The following is a 19,443-nucleotide window of genomic DNA, read 5'->3' as shown; positions in this document are numbered from 1 at the left end:
ACAGAGGATCCCTAGGGTTCACTGGTCAGTTAGTCTAGCACAGTTGGTGGGCTCCGGGCCACGGAGAGATGCTGTCTCAAAGGATGGTGTTCTTGAAAGTGATACCTGGCTTTGTCCTCTGGCCTCCACATACAGCAAATACATGTGCACGCATACATACAAGCACGCATACATATACGGAAAAAGAAAGTAACAAAATCGTGCAGCATTATATTCTATATAGCATGCATGTTATAATTGTGTTACAGCTTTAGTTTTAGAACTGTTTCAAGTGTGTCTTCCCATATTTAGACTTTTTTGTTTTGTTCTGTCTTTATGTCTTATATATTTAAGAAAAAAATTCTCCCAAGATTTATTTCTTTGTTATGTGTATGTATACGTACCAGATGTGTGCCTGGTGCCTACAGAAGAAAGACAACTGTGTCAGATCCACTGGAACTAGAATTGCAGGCTGTTGTGAGATACCACGTGGGTGGTGGGAATTGAACCCAGTTCCTCTGAATGTACAGCAAGTGCTCTTTAGCATTGAGCCATCTCTCCAGCCCCCTTGTTTTGTTTGTTTTAGCTTGGTTTGGTTTTGTTTTTTCAAGACAGGGTTTCTCTGTGTAGCCCTAGCTGACTTGTCTCTGTAGACCATGCTGCCCTTGAACTCAGAGATCTGCCTGCCTCTGCCTCCCAAGTGCTGGGATCAAAGGCGTATGCCACCAATGCCCAGCTCAGCCCCCTGATTTTAAAAGAAAGTATACAAATTATTCTTCTTTTTAAAAAATTAAAAACATTCTCTTCACATGTATGCACATGTGTCGGTGTATGTATATTACCTGTGTGCTAATACCTTCAGTGGATAGAAAAGGGCATCAGATCCCATGGAGCTGGAGTCACGGCCAGTTGTGAACTACCCAACATGGGTGCTGGGAACTCTGGTCCCCTGCAAGAAGAGCAAGCTCTCTTAACTACCGAGTGATCTCTCCAGCTCGCTAGTTCTTTTGATTGTTTGAAACAAGGTCTCATTTAGAGCAGGCCGGCCTGGAAGATACTATGTAGCAGAGAATGACTGAACCCTTGATCCTCCTGCTTCCCCACCGGCTAGAATTACAGGCTCGAACCACCCTATTTGATGAATGTTTGTGAATTTAATGTTGCTGTTCCCTGTCCCACCTGCACAGTTTATTCAGCTAGTTTCCAATGGTCCAGCGTGTTAGTAAAATTCAATTCTTCACTACTACACAGGGCCTATTTTTAATCGCGTGCGGATTCCTACCCACCACAGAACCCATTCTTGGCTTGGCTCCCTCTACTGTCAGTTGATATATACCCAAGGAATGCCAACTCATTTTATTATTAGCTTGTACGAGACCGAATTAAGAAGGGACCACAAACGTTTTATTTTTAAAACCAGAATGTGCATTTATTTCAAAAGGAGTTTGGGAATGACTTCTGTAGAAAATGGCTGGAGTTAGAGGGCCCTTGCACTGTGGCTTTCATTGAACAGGGGACCCTAGTGCAAGGGCCTTATCCATCTGTTTTGTAGTTTTCCATTGCTGTGAAGAGACACCATGACCAAAGCAGTCTCTAAATGATTCCTGTGTGGTTGGAACGAGAGAATCTTGACATGACCTCCCTGATGCAGAGGTGAAGGATGTCACTAACCAGCTCAGAGTTCAGCCTGGGGACTATGCCCTTGTGGAGAGCACCTCTGCCAGCTCTCAGACTCTCAAAGAATAGGTCCTCTACAGGACCACTCTGAAGGACTCAGCAGTGTCTTTACTTAACCTGAATAGGCATCAAGTGAACTTGGGCAATCCTTTCCCACTCAAAAGCAGTAGCAAGCGTTGGAAACAAGACAGAAATGGTGAAGACCTTCTCACCAAATGGAAGAATGTGTTTGTGTTTCTTTCTTTCTTTCTTTCTTTCTTTCTTTCTTTCTTTCTTTCTTTCTTTCTTTCTTTTTTTTCTGTGTAACAGCCCTGTTTGTCCTGGAAGTTGCTCTGTAGGCCAGGCTGGCCTGGAACTCACAGAGATCTGCCTGCCTCTGTCTCCCAAGTGCTAGGATCAAAGGCATGCGCCACCACCACCCAGCTAAGAATGTGCTTCTTTGATGCTACGCGAATACGTCACAACAATACATTTTCATAAGCTAAAAGGCATGCAGGAGTCACTCTGTCTTATTGGCGACCTTTCGAAGATGTACTATGGAAACTGAGTCCTGGGGGCCTCTGGGGTGTAGCCTGGAGATTATGGTAGAGGAAGAAGATTTCCAGCCTGGAAAAGGGTGTACCATATGTAGAAGCCAAATAGAAATTCCTTGGAGAGAGGTTGGGCCAAACTACAGTACCTAGTCTGAGTTGGAATAAGATTTAAGATGAAAATGAAAGTGCCAGCTGCAGTCACATCTGGAAGGGCCTGGGGACACTGCTTTTCCAGCTGGGGCTGGTGTGTTTGGAGACTGTGGTGGTAGCTGGCGGAGCTGGGCCGCTAACGTTGAGCTTTAAAGACTGTTGCCAAACCCTGTTCTCTGCTTCCTGGTTAGCTGCTGCGGTTGGCCACGCCCTGTTTTTTACTTATTTACTTCTATTTTACCTGCGTCAATATCTTTACACCATGCGTATGCCCGGTGTCTGTGGAAGCTAGAAAAGGGTAGAGGGTTCCCTGGAACTGGTAAGTCCCTGTTGTGAGTGTTGGGAATCGAACCCAGCTCTTCTGGACTTCTGGAAGAGCAGACAGTGCTCTTTAACCACTGAGCCATCTCTCCTGCACCCCCTGTTTTTTGTTTTTCTGTCAGCACAAGCTGAAGTCATCTGGAGGGTCCCCAGTTGAGAAAAATGCCTCCATCAGATTGCTTACGGGCAGGACTGTGATGGGTATTAGTGATAATACCTATCACTAATCAAGAAAACAGGGAGAGCCCCGCTCACCGTGCTTTGTGCCACACACAACCCCAGCAGGTGGTCCTGGGTGCTGGAAGAAAGCAGGCTGAACAAGCCAGGGAGAGCAAGCCAGTAAGCAGCATTCCTCCACAGTAAGCAGCATTCCTCCACAGTAAGCAGCATTCCTCCACAGTAAGCAAGCAGCATTCCTCCACAGCCCCTGCATCGGTTCTTGCTTTGAGTTTTTTCCTTCTTTTTTCTTCTTCTTTCTTTTTTGGTTTTTCTGAACCGTGTTTCTCCGAGTAGCTATGGCTGTCCTAGAACTCACTCTGCAGATCGGGCTGGCCTTCAATTCACAAAGATCTGCCTGCCTCTGCCTCCCGAGTGCTGCGATTAAAGGCGTGCGCCACCACTGCCTGGTCTTGCCTTGAATGTTTGCTCTGACTTCTTTGGATGATGGGCTGTGACATGGAAGTGTCAGCCAAACAAACCCTCTCCTCCCAACATTGCTTTTAGTCCTGATGTTTTATTCTAGCAGTAGAAACTGCAGACAGGCCAGCTGCCTCACACACATGCTGCCAAGCCTTCTCTGCCTGAATGTACTGTAAACCCCTTGAAACCATGAACCGAAACACACCTCCCCTACACTGCTCCTGTTAGGTATGGCGTCAGCATGACCAGAAAAGCAGTATAGAAGCTGAGGGAATCTGGCTCAGCAGGTAAATTCTTGCTGCACCATCTCGAAGATGGGTTCAGATCTCCAGCACCCATATAATGCCATGGGTGGCCCATCTGTAATCCCAGTGCATGGGGACAAAGACAGAGGATCAACCCCAGTGCCAAATGGCTAGTCTGACTAGCCAAATTGATAAGTGAGTTCAAGTGAGAGACCCTGTCTCATTGTATAAGGTGGAGAATGATGGAAGAAGACATCTCAATAGTCAATATTCAACATCAACCTGTGGGTTCCACATGCATGCCCATTCATGTGCATGTGCGTTTACATGCATTTGAACATACATACTCATGTGCACATAACACACACATACACACACACACATACACACACACACACACACACACACACACACACACACACACGAAGTGACAAAAAGTTTAGGGTCCCACAGCAATTAGCAAACACCTAATGTAGAAGATGATGGAACCTTTAGGAAGTGGGGCCAAATGGGCTGTCCTTGAGTCACTGGGTGTGTGACCTTGAGCAAGATTGTAAACCGTTTCTTCTTCTCCTCTCCTTTCTTTGTTTTCTTCTCGTTTTTCCGACTCTTCACCAGCACCCTCTCATGACACCCAAAGCAATGATTATGTCTGATATTAGACTCAGTCTTCCCCAAAGAATCTTTGTTCTTTATAAGTTAGATATCTCAGGGTTTTGTTAAAATAATGAAAATGGAACACTGTTTCTTGACTCAGGACAGGGTAAGCATCTGCAAATATTTTACTATAGACAGTATTTGTGTAGCTGCAACAATCATACTACTTTAGAGTTTAAATTGGGTTGAACATGTAGCTCAGTTGGTAGAATGCTTACCTAACATGCACAAAGTCCTAAGTTCAATCCTTAGCACACTATAAACTAGGCATGTTGGCATGTACATGTAAGCTCAGCCCTTGGGAGGCAGAGGCAGGAGGGTCAGATATTCAAGGTCGCCTTGTTTATCTAGTGAGTTTGAGCTAGCCTAACCTACATGAGACCCTATCTTAAAAGAGAGAGAGAGAGAGAGAGAGAGAGAGAGAGAGAGAGAGAGAGAGAGAGAGAGAGGGAGGGAGAAGGGGGTGCTGAAGAGATGTCTCAGAGGTTAAGAGGGTTTGCTGCTCTTCCAGAGGACCTGAGTTCAGTTCCCGGGACCCACATCAGGCAGCTCACAACTGTCTAACTCTAGCTTTGAGAGACGCAGCACCCTCTTCTGGCTCCACAGTCACCCTCATATGGCATATTCATACATTCTCTCATATTCTCCCCACCCCTTCTCTCTTACCCAGGCTGGCTTCAAACTCACGGTGTACCAAGGATGACCTTGAACTCCTGTCTTCCTGACTCCAGCTTCTCAGCACTGGGACTACACAAGTGTACCACCACATCTGGCCATGTATCTCTCTCAATAGTGTGCCCTGCAAAGCCATCTTTCCTTCGATGTGGTCTGTACATCTAGTTTTGCAGCCAGCTAGACAGACAGATTGACAGCATCTGCTACTTACTTCCACTGTGCCCTTAGGAAGTTCTCAGACTCTCAGATTTTCCCCTCTGAAAAATGACAGTAACTATATTTACCAAGTAGCAAGATTGCAAATAAAAATTCTACAAAGTGCCTGGCTGGGCACAGGGGAGAGCTCCATAAAGAGTAGCTGTTATTATGGCTATAATTGTCTTAATTTTTACGAAGTGGTTTCCATAATATCATCATGTCTCTCTAGAGCGTTTGGGTCCTGTCTTTCCTATTGTCTTCTAGTTCTGAGATCTGAACTAACTATGCAAGTCAATCCTGCTTCTTAGAGACTGTTATTTCTGACTAAGTAGATTTCAGAGTTTGTTCCTTTAATGAATTGCATGATTTTAAGAACTGACGGCTCTTTGATGTAATTTGCTGGCAGATTATGCAAGAAATAAATATTGTATTGAAATCCCAAAGCTAGTCAGTTCTTGCCTTCCTGCCTCCTCCTCCTCTCTCTCTCCCCCTCCTTCTCCTTACCTCCTCACCGCACCTCAGCTCTGCCTGCTCAGAGGTACAAGGCACCACCAGGGAACCATGATTTGTTTCGGATTCGGACCCAGAAGCCCGGATATCCAAGATGTCTTTGTACTTGTTGATCTTGGCCCTGGCATCTTCTCTTCCTGTTTCTGTGGTGTCCTCTCTAGCACTACGTCCTCTCCTTCTCTATGGTGTCTGGCACTACGTGGGAAGTACACTCTGTGAGCCAGATGGCCCAGGAGGGCAAACTGGGGTCAATCTGGACGACGCTCGGGGCAGAGGGAAGTGACCAGGGCTTCCTCCAGCTAGAGGCAGGGGAGGCAGATGGGGGAGGGCTCTGGGATCCCGTGGGACTCGGTTAGCTTGGCAGTACTCTTCTTGTCCTCTGTCCAAAAGATGCTCCTGGGAGCCAACCAGCAAGCTCTCTGTGTTCATTTAGTATCCTGGGAGTGAGCACAGAGGCTTGGCAAGGGAACACGAGACCCGTAATAATAATGCAGTTCTCTGACATTAAAGTCCAAAACTATTTTCCATGACAGCTTAAAATTAATCACCACGGCTCGCTGCCATAGATATCTCTCCTTTCTGCCGTGGCAGCATTAGGACAACTGTGAAGGCAGCCACATGGCTCCCAGGGAAAGACATGAAATCAGCAGAGAAGTTCCGCACAGCTGATTTTCTCCACATCCCCTTTTGTCCTGGTGAGGGGTGCTTTATGCTAACACCGTGTGCTAAGACACTGGTAATTGATCATGCGAACAAGCTGCCATTGACAATGGCGGTGGGATTATAAATGCATCTGGAGTTCTTAGTGACATTGATGAACCACCAGAGACGCCTGCTGTGCACCGGAATGCTCCGGAAGTTATTGCTCATGGTCTCTGAACTCACAGCAAGGGAGAAGAAAGAAGCCTCTGCATACATCACTTTGTCTTGCTGACGGAAATGAATAATCAAACAAGCAAAGGCAACGCAGATAAGCTCAGAGTGCAATTATTCAGAGCAGAATTAGATTTAAACTGTTATTAACATTGTTTTGCAGTGCCGAGGATTGAATCTGGGCCTGTGCACACCAGACAAACCCTTCACCACCGAGTAACAGCCCTAGTCCCTGCTCATTTCATTATTTCTCTTCCAAAATTAATTCATTTTTGTGCTGATGAATTCAAATTGTCTTGGAGGGTAAGTGATGACTATGGAAATCGTCCCCTCACCCTTCTGATTTCTTAGTCCCTCTCTGGGGAGGTAACCACTTTCCTGCATTCTGTAACCTTCGAGGAGTTGTTCCTTTTTAATTTTTGAGACAGGATCTCTTTATGTAGCACTGGTTGTCCTGGAACTCACAATGTAGACCAGGCTGGCCTTGAACTCACAGTGATTGATCCTCTTATCTCTGTCTCCCAAGTGCTGGGATTAAAGGCATATGCCACCACGTCTGGCAGGAATTGTTCTTAAACTGGGCATGATGGCTCAGAATTGTAATCTCCAAAGGAGAGGTGGAGGTAGAAGGATCAGGTATTCAAGGCTGTCCTTGGGTATATAGCAAGTTTGAGGCTAGCCTGGGCTACACGAGACCCTGAATCACAAACAAAATAAGGGGCCAGAAGATGGGTCAGCAAGTTAAAGCACTTGCCTCATAAGCCTGCCAACCTGAGTTCAATGCCTGACACCAAGGAAAGATGGAAGAGGAGGACCAGCTCCACAGAGCCGTTAGCTGCACCCCACTGTGTGTGGTGGTTGGTGCACAAGGACATTCACATACACGCTCGCACAAGACAGATTAAAAGTCAGAAACAAGCCGAGCGCTGGTGGCGCATGCTTTTAATCCCAGCACTCGGGAGGCAGAGACAGGCAGAGCTCTGTGAGTTCAAGGCCAGCCTGGGCTACAGAGTGAGTTCCAGGAAAGGCTCCAAAGCTACACAGAGAAGCCCTGTCTCGGAAAAAAAAAAAAAAGTCAAAAACAAAGAAATGACTTGTGTGCATACAGCTCAGTATGTTGTATGTTTTGATATCCTTCTGGGTTACAGCTGCTCTTCTAATTTCTCTACAGCATTTTATGGGCCATCTCTCCACAGCAGGATCTAGAGATCTGCAGTATAGTTTCGAATGGTACATGGCATTTCTTGGTGTTCACTCAGGTACCTGTATTGCTGACTCTGGCAATTCGGGGATTTTAGCTTGTTTGGTTTGCTATTCTAAACAACACCAGCATCCATACATTTTGTGCTTCTCTTTTTGTGCATTTTTACTACCTTATCTGGACGGTAAGTTCCTGGAAGTGAAATATGCAGGTCCAAAGGTATGTGAAATTTAATTTCGGAAGGTCATTGTGAAATTGCTTTCTCCATAAACAGCAAACATACCAATTGCTTTGCTCTCTATTAAACAATAAACATACCAAATCCATGTCACATACTGCATAAGAAAGATGGCTTAGTGGTTAAGAGCACTTGTTGTTTTCCTGGATGTGCTGGGTTCAATTCCCAGCACCCACATATGAGTGTAAAAACTTCTGTAACTCCAGTTCCAGAGGATCTGGTGCCCTCTTCTGACCTCTGAGGGCATCTGTACATACATGGTGCACATACATACATGCAGGCAAAATATCCAAACACAAAATGAAAGGGGGGTGGGGTGGGCAGCTCTGAAACAGTGAATATCATTGGTTGAGGAAACACCTTGGTGTGTCTAAATTAGGAAGACATTGAGATACTGGATATGTGGGCTCTGTTCTACTGTGGCTGCTCTACTTGGCATTAGAGTGAGAAGCGAGTCAGTGACTCATGCTGCGTGGTGACAGGGCTGCACGGGGAATGAGTTCTAAATATTTTAATAGGCAAAGTCTTCAGAGTGAAAGTTGATGTGCACAAGCGCACCATGAATGCTAGCTGATTTAAGGGAAAGGTGGTTTGTGAGAACACAGCTCCTGCTGGGAGCGTTCATGTGTTTTCACTTTTGGAAGCTGGGAAGCAGTGGCTAGCATTGCCATGGTTCTCAGTTCCTTCCTCCTACCAGCTCCTCACCCAGCCCCTCTAATTAACTAGGGTCCCCTAGAATACAAGGTTTAGCTAAGCTATAGGTCAGAAGAACTTACATCATGTCTAGATGGGACTGGCCAGGCCATGTTGAGTAGCTATCAAAGCTCGTGTGGCCTGTGGCAACATCTTGGGCATGTCCCTGTGACCAATCAGTCCTGGGTTTTCAAACTCATTCGGGATCTGGTATGCCTGAGTCAGGCAGTACGTCGGTTCCCTCTGGAGGTATCTTTGTTTGTCTCAGGGCATCAGACACCTGCTCAGTCTAAAATGCCCGTTGAGTGCTGGTTATTTGAGGCAGGGAGACCGGTTGCCGAATCCATCTGCTGCTGCTTTCCCACAGTCTCACGGCTGCTGCTGGTAAAATTGGGCTCCCCTCACCCCCGAGGATGCCCATCATCTACGCTGGTGACGCTTGCACAGAGCTCTCAAGGGAGGGGGTACCTCGGGTTTGGACTCTGACTTTACAGCTCTCCCCTGTCTTTTCTAAAATTTATTTATTTTTAAATGCAAATGTTACATTTTAAAAGTTTATCTATTCATCTGTTCGTCTATGGGTATGGACAAACATATATCGTATATGTGTGTATGGCAGAGAACAACTTGCAGGGGTCAGTTCTCTCCTTTCTCCATGTGAGCTCTAGGAATTAAACTCAGGCTGCCAGCCTTGGCAGCAAGCACCTATACCTGCTGAGCCATCTTGCCAGGCTGTGCTCTCCTTCCCTCTCCTCTCCTTTCCTCCCCTCTGCCTTTCCCTCTTCTCTTCCCCGTCTCCTGTGTACAAGTGTGCATTTGTAGAGGCCAGAGGGAGTATCGGGTGTCTCTGTCTATCACCCTCCACCTTATTCCCTTGAGATGAAGTTTCTCACTGCACCTAGAGTTAAGCTGGCAGCTAGTGAGCCCCAGCAATTTTCCTCTCTCTGCCCCGACACAGTGCTGGGATTACAGGCATGTGTACTGCCATGCTCCGGTTTTTATATGGGCTGGGGATTTGAACTCAGATCTCCATCCTTCACGGAAAGCGTTGTTATGCCCTGGGCAATAATATCTCAGCCGCCAGAGCTCTCTTCACTTAACGCGTGATTAAGTGCTGTTCTGAAGCATGGCCCCGATGCTGAGGAAGCTGGATCTGCAGGTGTTTCACAGTGTTAGCCACATGCCTGGTGAGGCACACGTGCAGCCTCGTGTGTTCCATTCTGCCTGGGTCTACGCCCACCTTTCTTTCAGGCATATTTAGTCACATCTGAGTCATTGATTGAGCACAGCCTTGAAGGATGCTCTGTGGAGCCATGTATGGATGGTTCCACAGCCTGGGGAGTTCTAAAAATGAAAAGAACAAGGCAGTAGGAGAGAAAATAGTATTAGGTAACTACTCCAGATTTAGCAGTTAGGGTAAACCTCTCTAAGGAAGTGACATTTGAAAAAAATCTCAAACTTAATGGAAGGTTACAGGAACGCCACAAAACTCCAGTGTGGTCTTCCCTCCTATTTAATGGCCCTTCCTTCCTCTTTTTTTTTTTTTTTTAATTTTATGAGATAAAGTACCTTATAGTCAAAGCTGGTCTTGAACTCACTATGTAGCTGATGCTGGCTTAGAACTCTTGATCCTCCTGCCTCTGCTTCCAAATATAAGCCTAAGGTTGGCCTGCCTGCCTGCCTGCTTTCTTTCCTTCCTCTCTTCCTCCCTTCCTCCTTCCTTTCATCCTTTATTCCTTTTCTCCCCCTCCCCCTACTTCTTTTTCTGTGTCGGGATTGAACTTAGCGCCTCACACATGCTAGACAATTGTGCTGACAGTCAGCGGCATCCTCAGCTCCCAGATAGTGACTTTCAACATTTTCCATCATCTGCTTCCCTCTCCGCTCCCCTGCTTTCCTCCAGGGCACACACAAATCATGCTTGGTTATTATTATTATTTACATGTTATTTTTTTATGTGTGTAGGAATAGTATGCACATGCCATGAGATGTATGTGGAAGTCAGAGGACAGCTTGCAGGAAGTAGTTGGTCCTCTCCTTCCGCCTTTATGAAGTCTGGTCTTGAACTAATCATGTAGCTGAGGCTGGCCAAGAACTCCTTATCCTCCTCCCTCTCCCTGCCCAGTGGATTACAGGAGTGCATCATCATGCCTGCCTTCCACGGTTACTTTAAAAATGAATGCAAATTGGTTATGAAAGACAGAAGTCACTGGCACACTAGAACCTTTGCAGGGGGATGGGGTCAAGAGAAGAGATGGGAGAAAGAAAAGTGATGAACAGTCTAGAGGCTGAAGAAATTTGAGGAGGTGGTGGAATTGGAGATTGTGGTTGCAAATAACCCTAGAGGGTGAAGGGTTACAGAAGTGGGTGTTGTGGAAGAAGGGTAATAAGGATTTGGTAGTGGGAAAGGAAGAAAGTGTGGTCTGGGGGCTCCTGTGTTGTATGTTAGGATGAAGCAAGTTGACCAGCTGAGAATGGAGGACGACATAGAGAGGCTGACATAAAGCTTCTGCGGTGAAGAAGATACTAAAAGTCACATCAAAGTTGGGTGTGGTGGCTCACACCTGTAATCCCAGCACGTGGGAGCAGAGGGAGGACTGCCTCAAGTTCAAGGGCATCCTGGTCTACAGAGTTAACTTCCAGGCCAGGACTGCATGGAAAGACCCTCTCCTAGCTGGGCAGTGGTGGCGCACGCCTTTAGTCCCAGCACTCAGGAGGTGAAGGCAGGTGGATCTCTGTGAGTTGGAGGCCAGCCTGGTCTACAGAGTGAGTTAAGACCCTCTCTTATAACCAACTGATTAACTAATCATCGAATAAACAGACATAAGCATATACTTGTTTATTTCTACTTTTACACATCTTTAAGACTTATTGTTTATGTGCACGTACATGTTGTGTGCGTACACATGTTACAACTCAAGTATGGACAGCAGAGAAGGACTCGTGGGTTCTCTCTTTAAACTGTCACATAGGTCTGGGTTATTGAACTCAGGTCATCAGGCTTGGCAGAAAGTGCCATTACCAACGGAACTATCTTTCTGTCTGTTTTCCTTTTCTTTCTATTTATTATTATTTATTACTATTATTATTATTTTATGTGTATGGGTGTTTCATCTGCATATGTTTGTGCATCATGTGCATGCCAGGTGCCTGTAGAAGTCAGAAAAGGACACTGGATTCCCTGGACTGCTCTGAGCTGCCATGTGGGTGCTGAGAATTGAATCAGAGTCCTCTGCAAGAGCATCCAGTGCTCTTCATCACCGAGCCCTCCATTCACCCAGCACCTCACATTTTTCTTAAAAGAACTTAGAGCCTTTACCAAGGGTTATATTGTTCATATTCGTCTATCAGTCAGTGAAAAAATGAGGATTAGTTAAAAGTGAGCTACCTTGCTCAGTGATCCAAGGAAAGCCATGGAAGAGATGAGGAAGAAGCCTGGACACTCAGCGTTTCCATTTCTATTTACCAGTTCGTGTCTCCATGGAGAAAAGCTCAGAAAACTCCAATCAAACAGATGCCAAACCCATGCTCTATTCCTAAAGATGCACATGGGCCGTGTTCATTAAGGCTGGCAATGCTTTCAGAGAGCCTGGCATGATGTGGGTGGGGGCGTGAAAGACAAGATAATTTTATATTTGGAAAGCCTCTTATCCCACCTTATAAGAGGCTGAATCCAGTGTAAGTTTGGAGCTTTTTTGGTGGGAATTTTCTAGAACACATTGTCTGCAGAATCTCTGGGCCTGGCTGGGTGGAATCCTTTTCTATCCCTCTGTTTTCTCTTTGTGGTACAAACCACCAAAGATGACCTCAGCAGACCGCGGTGGTGCACACCTGTAATCCTAGCACTCAATATGTGGAAGTGGGAGTTCAAGGCCCTCCTGAGCGACGTGACAAGTTCATAGCCAGTCTGGGCTACGTGAGATCCTGTCTCAAATGAACAAAAGCCAGAACTTGCTCTTTGCCAGCTTGCCTACACTCTCACTGGCAACATCATCTCTCCTGTTGCTGTGACATTCATTCTTTGGCCAACATTAGAACCAACTTATTTGGGATTTCAACATACACTAAAGACTACATCAGCTTTCCAGGGATCCTCCAAGGCTCCAGTACCAGGTTAGGACTGCAGAGACAGCCAGTCTTGTGGACTGAACAGCTACCAGATTCTCAGACTCTGTAGTGTGATACAGCCCTTGTTGGACTATATGGACTGCATACTCTAATCCATCCACATGTGTGCGTGCATGCCTGCGTGTGTGTGTGTGTGTGTGTGTGTGTGTGTGTGTGTGTGTGTATTTTATTAGTTCTGTTCCTTTAGAGAAACCTGACTACTAATACAATGTATATGGATCTTTTCCCCTCATGTACGTCTGGGCACCATGGTGAGTGCCTAGTGCCCTTAGAGGCTTGGGGAAGGTGTTGGATAGTTGGAACTGGAGATACAGATGGTTGGGAGCCATTGTGTGAGTGCTAGAAACTCAAGCCAAGACCTCTGCTGACTTAGGGTTTCCATTGCTCCTAAGAGACACCAAGACCACTACAACTCTTGAAAAGGAAAGCATTTAATTGAGTGGCTTACAGTTTCAGAAGTTCAGTTCATTATCATCATGGTGGGCCCCGTCAGCGTGCAAGGCAGACATGGTGCTGGAGAGGTAGCTGAGAATTCTACATCTTGCACATGTGACGGGTAGTGAACTGAGATACTAGGTGTGGCTTGAGCATATATGAGACTCAAAGCCCACCCCCACTGCAACACCTACTCCAACAAAGCCACACCCCCAAATAGTGCTACTCTCTATGAGCTTATGGAGGCCAATTACACTCAAACTTCCACATCTGCAATGCATCAAGTGTTCTTAATGGCTAAGCCATATCTCCAGCTCTAATTCTGGGACATTTTTCTCACTGTTCTGTTTAATGATGTACCCCCAAATACATCAAGCAGTGATACAATACAACATATAGGTGTTCAATAAATACTTTGAATGAATGAAGGAGTGTGCATGGTATACTTACTCCCCACTGGGCACCCAGGGTAGTGCTGACATCTCAGATGCACTAAATTATTTGTTATTATGCTTATATGTGAATATATACGAGGTGCATGCAGGTGTCCATGGAGACCAGAAGAGGACGTCAGATTCCCTGGAGCTGGAGTTATAGGCACTTGTGAGCGGCCCACCATGGGTATTGGGAATAGGACTCAGGTCCTCTGCAAGAGCAGTGTGTGTTCTTACCACGAAACCATCTCTGCAACCCCTCACTCAATCAATTCACACCGATGAACTTCTAAAAGGTTGAATAGGAAGTCATTGGCAACTAAAGTGGAAACAGACGCTCTTCATTAGATCCTGGAAACACTCCCAGCAAACAAGCACTCGAGTCTTGATTCCTGCAGGCGGGAAAACCAGAGCCCTCTCAGTATCTGAAAGCTTGACAAACAATTTTGCCTCCCCGTGTGATTAAAGTATTACCTGACCCCACCCCCTGGAATGGGAGAGAGAATTCATTAAGGTCTCATCAATTTGGATTTATTTTCAGAGCGCAAAAATCAATCTGTCATCCTTAGAATTCGCTTGAACTCTCACCCCTGAGCCGTTTGCTCATGCAGACTCCTCCTGGCCCGATTCATTTTAGTAATTGGGGCTGTTGAGTCTGCCTCACACACAGCCCCGGTAGGATAGCTGAAGCCACGCCTAGCTTGAAAGGAGGAAGGTCGTGTGGTCCTTTACGTGAGGGGTCGAGAGGATGAAAGACACTTGCGGAAAGAGCAAATGAAAAAAATTCATTTTTAGGCTTAAATCTCTAAACATCACATTTATTTAGTGCGTGTGTGTGTGTGTGTGTGTGTGTGTGTGTGTGTGTGCAGGGGGAAGCGTGTATAGGGAGGTCAGGGGACAATTTGTAGGAGTTGGTTCTCTCTCTCCACAGTATAGGTCCTGGGATTCGAACTCAAGTTGTCAGTCTTGGTGTTGAGCCCCTTACCTGCTGAGCTACCTCACTGGCCCTGTTTCTTTTTAGGCTTTTATATTTATGTTGATGTAATGCTTATGGGAGTTCATCTGTTTTCCTTACGACTCCGTCTATGTCAGAAAAACTACGATCTGGGTTTCAGTGGTGAGAAACCCAGAATTCATTCATACCAAAGCCCCGAAGCACTCATACCCCTCAGCTACTGCTGCTTTCGAAAGTTCCCGAGTCTCAAACAACAGCCATCACTAGCTTCATAATTAGCTTATTAGTGATGTTTGCTGTTCTTAATTGGACTCCCTCTCACTTTCTCCCCCTTCCCACCGTGCTGGGGCCTGAACCCAGAGGTCTCACACACACTAGCTTCTGCCAATGATCTGTTTTCTAAGTCCTGTAATTGAACTCCCTATGCATTTTCCATCAGCTGTGGTGTGCTCCGGCTGACTGGCTTCATGGAGGCAATACCGCTCGTGTGTTTTATTAGCCAGCAGTCTAGCCCAAGCTTGCTTACACGGCGGCGGCAACAGAATTGCAAGAGGATGGATCTCTAGTAAGATTGTGTGTGAGGTGGCGGTGAATGTGGCCTTCTGTGGAGGTCAAGGGACAACTTTTGGAAACAGTTCTCTCCTTCCACGTGTAGGATCCTGGAATTAAATTCAGGCGTGACAAGTGCCTTTCTCTCTGAGCCATCTGGCTGCCCAAGACAGTGAACCTGTTGAAGCTCAGGCTTAGCGTCTGATTCTGCCCACTTTGTTCTCTTAGATAAAGAGGTCATGAGAAAGCCGGGCGGTGGTGGCGCACGCCTTTAATCCCAGCACTCGGGAGGCAGAGCCAGGCGGATCTCTGTGAGTTCGAGGCCAGCCTGGGTTACCAAGTGAGTTCCAGGACAGGCGCAAAGCTACACAGAGAAACCCTGTCTCGAAAAACCAAAAAAAAAAAAAAAGAGGTCATGAGAAGTCAGGTGCTGTGGTGCAGGTCTGTAACTGCAGCGCTTGTTAGATGGTGGCAGGGTGATTTTGAGTCTACACAGCGAGACTTTGTCTAAAAACAGACAAAAAAGAAAGAGTTCGGGTGATAAGTCCACACTGAAAAAGGGAGACAAGATTCCATCTCTGAGAGGATTGCCTAGAACGGCGCCTCTTCAAGAAAGGGTTGAAAAATCCAAGAATTTACTATAGTGCTTGATCAGATAAAGGAGTTCTCTTTAGATTTTTAGATAGTGTGTGTGTGTGTGTGTGCGCGCGCGCGTGTGCGTATGTGTGAGACGTGTGAAGGTGCTCTTGGAAGCCAGAAGAAGGAGCTGGAGTTATAAGCAATTGTATCTGGTGTGGGTTCTGGGAATTGAACTCTGGTCCTCCGTGGGCAAGAGCTCTCTTAACTGCTGAGCCATTTCTCCCAGCAGAGATTTCTCTGTTTCATAGCAACTCCCCTTTCCTGGATGTCTGATGTATTTATGGTGCTTGACATTGTTAGCATTCAGGCGTCTGTACTGGCCTTTCCTTAGGGTCCTGACAGGACGCATCCTCAGCTGCAGCCACTAAGAGCCCTGTGCATTCGCTAAGTTTCCACATAAAAGGGGAGCCTTGCCCACCCATCTCTTTCTCTTTCTCTTCCACTGCTCTGTCCCCAGGAACCGGTCTCCGCCCCCTTCTCTTCTTCCTCTCCTTCTTTTCTCCTCAGCTCTTGTTTCCCCAATAAACCCTCCACATGAGTTCTGTTGTGTGGTGTGACTTTCTGGAGCCCCTTGGCTCCAACCTGCCAAGGTCACCTTCCAGTATTTTAAAATAAATTATAACAGGCATTCCAGGAATCCACTCCCTATCTATCCCTCATTAGAAAACGAACAGGCTTCTAAGTGATGATAATAATAAAATGTAACAAGACAAAATATAGTAAGACAAAACAAAAACTAACACATTGGAGTTGGACAAGACAAACCAACAGAAGGAAAAGAGCCCAAAAGAAGGCACAGGAATTAGAGACCCACTCCTTCCTTCGCTCACTCAGGAATCCCATAAAAACACTAAACTGGAAGCCTTGATATATATCTAGAGGACCTGGTGTAGACCTGTGCAGACCCTGTGCATGCTGCCTCAGTCTCTGTGAGTTCATATGAGTTTTGGTGTCCTCCATCCTCTCTGGCTCTTACACTCTTTCTGCCCCCTCTTCCGTGGGGTCCCCTTAGCCCCGAGGAAAGGGATTTGATAAAGACATTCCATTTTGGGTTGAGTGTTCCAAGATCTCTCACTCTCTGCATAATGTCTGGCTATGTGTTTGTTCCCATCTGCTGCAGGAGGAAGCTTCTCTGATAATGGCTGAGCAAGTCATGGATCTTTGAGTCTAGCAGGATGTCATTAGGAGTCATTTTATTGCTACATTTTGTTTGTTTTTAGAACAGTAGTATTTGGTTTTACTGTAGATCTTTGGGCAATTTAGTCTCTGGTTCTTCCCCCCCCCCCCCCCAGACAGGGTTTTTCTGCGTAGTTTTGGTCCCTGTCCTGAATCTCGCTCTGTAGACCAGGCTGGCCTCGAACTCACAGAGATCCACCTGGCTCTGCCTCCTGAGTGCTGGGATTAAAGGCATGCGCCACCACTGCCTGGCTCAGTCTCTAGTTCTTGGTAGGCACTTAATACCTGAACTTGCCTCTTAGAACTGACTTCATTATGTCTCATAAGTTTGGATATGTTGTATTCTTATTTTCACTCAATTATAAAAAGTCTTTAATTTTTTCTTGATTTCTGTCCTGACCCATTTTTCATACAATAGTAAGTTGTTCAGTGTCCATAATTTTGTAAGTTTTTTGTTGTTACTTTTATTGTTGGTATTTGACTTTAATCTGTGGTGGTCAGATAGGATGCAGGATGTTATTTCAGTTTTCTTATACCTGTTGAGACTCGCTCTATGTCCAAGTGTGTGGTCAGTTTTGGAGAAAGTTCTGTGAGGTGCTGAGAAGAATGTATATTCTTTCGTGTTTGGGTGAAATGTTCTGTATATATCTGTTAGGTCCATTTGGTTTATAACATCAGTTAGCTCCAGCATATCTTTGTTTAGCTTTTCTTTGGATGACCTGTCTATTGCTGAGGATGGGGTATTGAAGTCTTCCACTATCATTGCATGAGGGTCAATATGTGATTTAAACTGTAGTGGTGTTGCTTTTAAGAACTGGGGTGCCCTTGTGTTTGGTGTACAGATGTTAAGAATTCCAATGTCAACCAGGCATGGTGGTGGATTACTTTAATCCCATCACTCTGGAGGCAGAGGCAAGTGTGTCTCTGAGTTCAAGGCCAACCTGGTATACAAAGCCAGTCCCAGGACAACCAGGGCTACATAGAGAAATCCTGTCTTGTTAAAACAAACAAACAAACAAACAAACAAACAAACAAAAAACAACTGCAGTGTCTTCTTGGTGGATTTTTCCTTTGATGAGAATATAGTTTCCTTCCCTATCTCTTTTGATTAGTTTTGGTTTGAAGTCTATTTTGTCAGATATTAAAATGGCAACACTAGCTTTGTTTGTTTTTGCTTTTTTTTTTCTAAGACAGGGTTTCACTGTGTAGCCCTGGCTGTCCTGGAACTCACTTGTAGACCAGGCTGGCCTTGAACTCATGGAGATCCACTTGCCTCTGCCTCCCAAGTGCTGAGATGAAAGCCAAGTGCCACCACCACCCACTACCAGCTTACTTCTTAAATCTATTTGTTTGGAATAGCTTTTTCCATCTCTTTATCCTAAGGCAATGTCTATCCTTGATGTTAAGGATATTAAGGTGATGTTAAGGATGTTAAAGTGATGTGTTATCCTTGATGCAGCAGAAAGATGGATCATGTTTTTGCAACCATTCTATTACTCTGTGTCTTTTTATTTGGGAATTAAGACCACCGATTTTGAGAGATATCTGTGAGCAGTGTCCATTGATTATTTTGTTGTTGGTGGTGGTGGTGGTATGTGTGTGTGTGTGTGTGTGTGTGTGTGTGTGTGTGTGTGTTTCCCGTCTTTTGGTTTGCTGGTCTGGGATTTATTTCCTGTGTTTTCCTGGTTGTAGTTAGCCTCTTTAGGTTGGAGTTTTCCTTCTAGTGCCTTCTTTTGTAGGGCTGGATCTGTAGATAGCTACTGCTTAAATTTGGTTTTATCATGGAATGTCTTATTTTCTCCATCTATGTGATTGAAAGTTTTGCTGTGTACAGTAGTTTGGGCTGGCATCAGTGGTTTCTGTCTAGCCCCTTCTGGCTTTTAGAGTCTTCATTGAAAAGTCAGATATAATCCTAATAGGTCTGCCTTTATATGTTACTTTTTTTTCCTTCGCAGCTTTTACTATTTTTCTTTGTTCTATACATTTAGTGTGTTGATTATTGTGTTCCAAGGGGTCTTTCTTTTCTGGTCTACTCTGTTTGGTGTTCTGTATGCATCTTGTACCTTTATAAACATTTCCTTTAACCAAGCTATCCATTTCTTCTATCTTGTTTCCAATGCCTGAGATTCTCTCTTGCGTTCTGTTGGTGAGGCTTGCCTCTGTGGTTCCTGTTTGAGTTCCTAAATTCTTCATTTCCACATTTCCCTTAGTCTGGGTTTTCTTTATTAATTTGATTTCCACTTTCAAGTCTTGAACTGTTTAGTTCATTTCCTTCCACTGTTTGTGTGTATGTTTATAGATTTCTTTAAAGGTTTTGTTTCTTCTTTAAGGGCCTCTAACATATTCATAAAGGCTGTTTTGAGGTCTTTTTCTTGTGCTTCAACCATGTCGCAATACTCAGGAGCTGCTGTGGTAGGGTTGCTGGGCTCTAGTGGAGGCATACTGTCCTGGCTGTTACTGACTGATTCCATGCTGATGTCTAGATATCTGGGATTGGGTAGACTGTAATTCTAGGTGCTGATGTCTGGTCTTGTCTTT

Source organism: Peromyscus eremicus, chromosome 9 (genome assembly GCF_949786415.1).
Source record: "Peromyscus eremicus chromosome 9, PerEre_H2_v1, whole genome shotgun sequence".
In the NCBI taxonomy this organism is placed as follows: domain Eukaryota; kingdom Metazoa; phylum Chordata; class Mammalia; order Rodentia; family Cricetidae; genus Peromyscus; species Peromyscus eremicus.
This window is presented reverse-complemented; position numbering follows the sequence as displayed.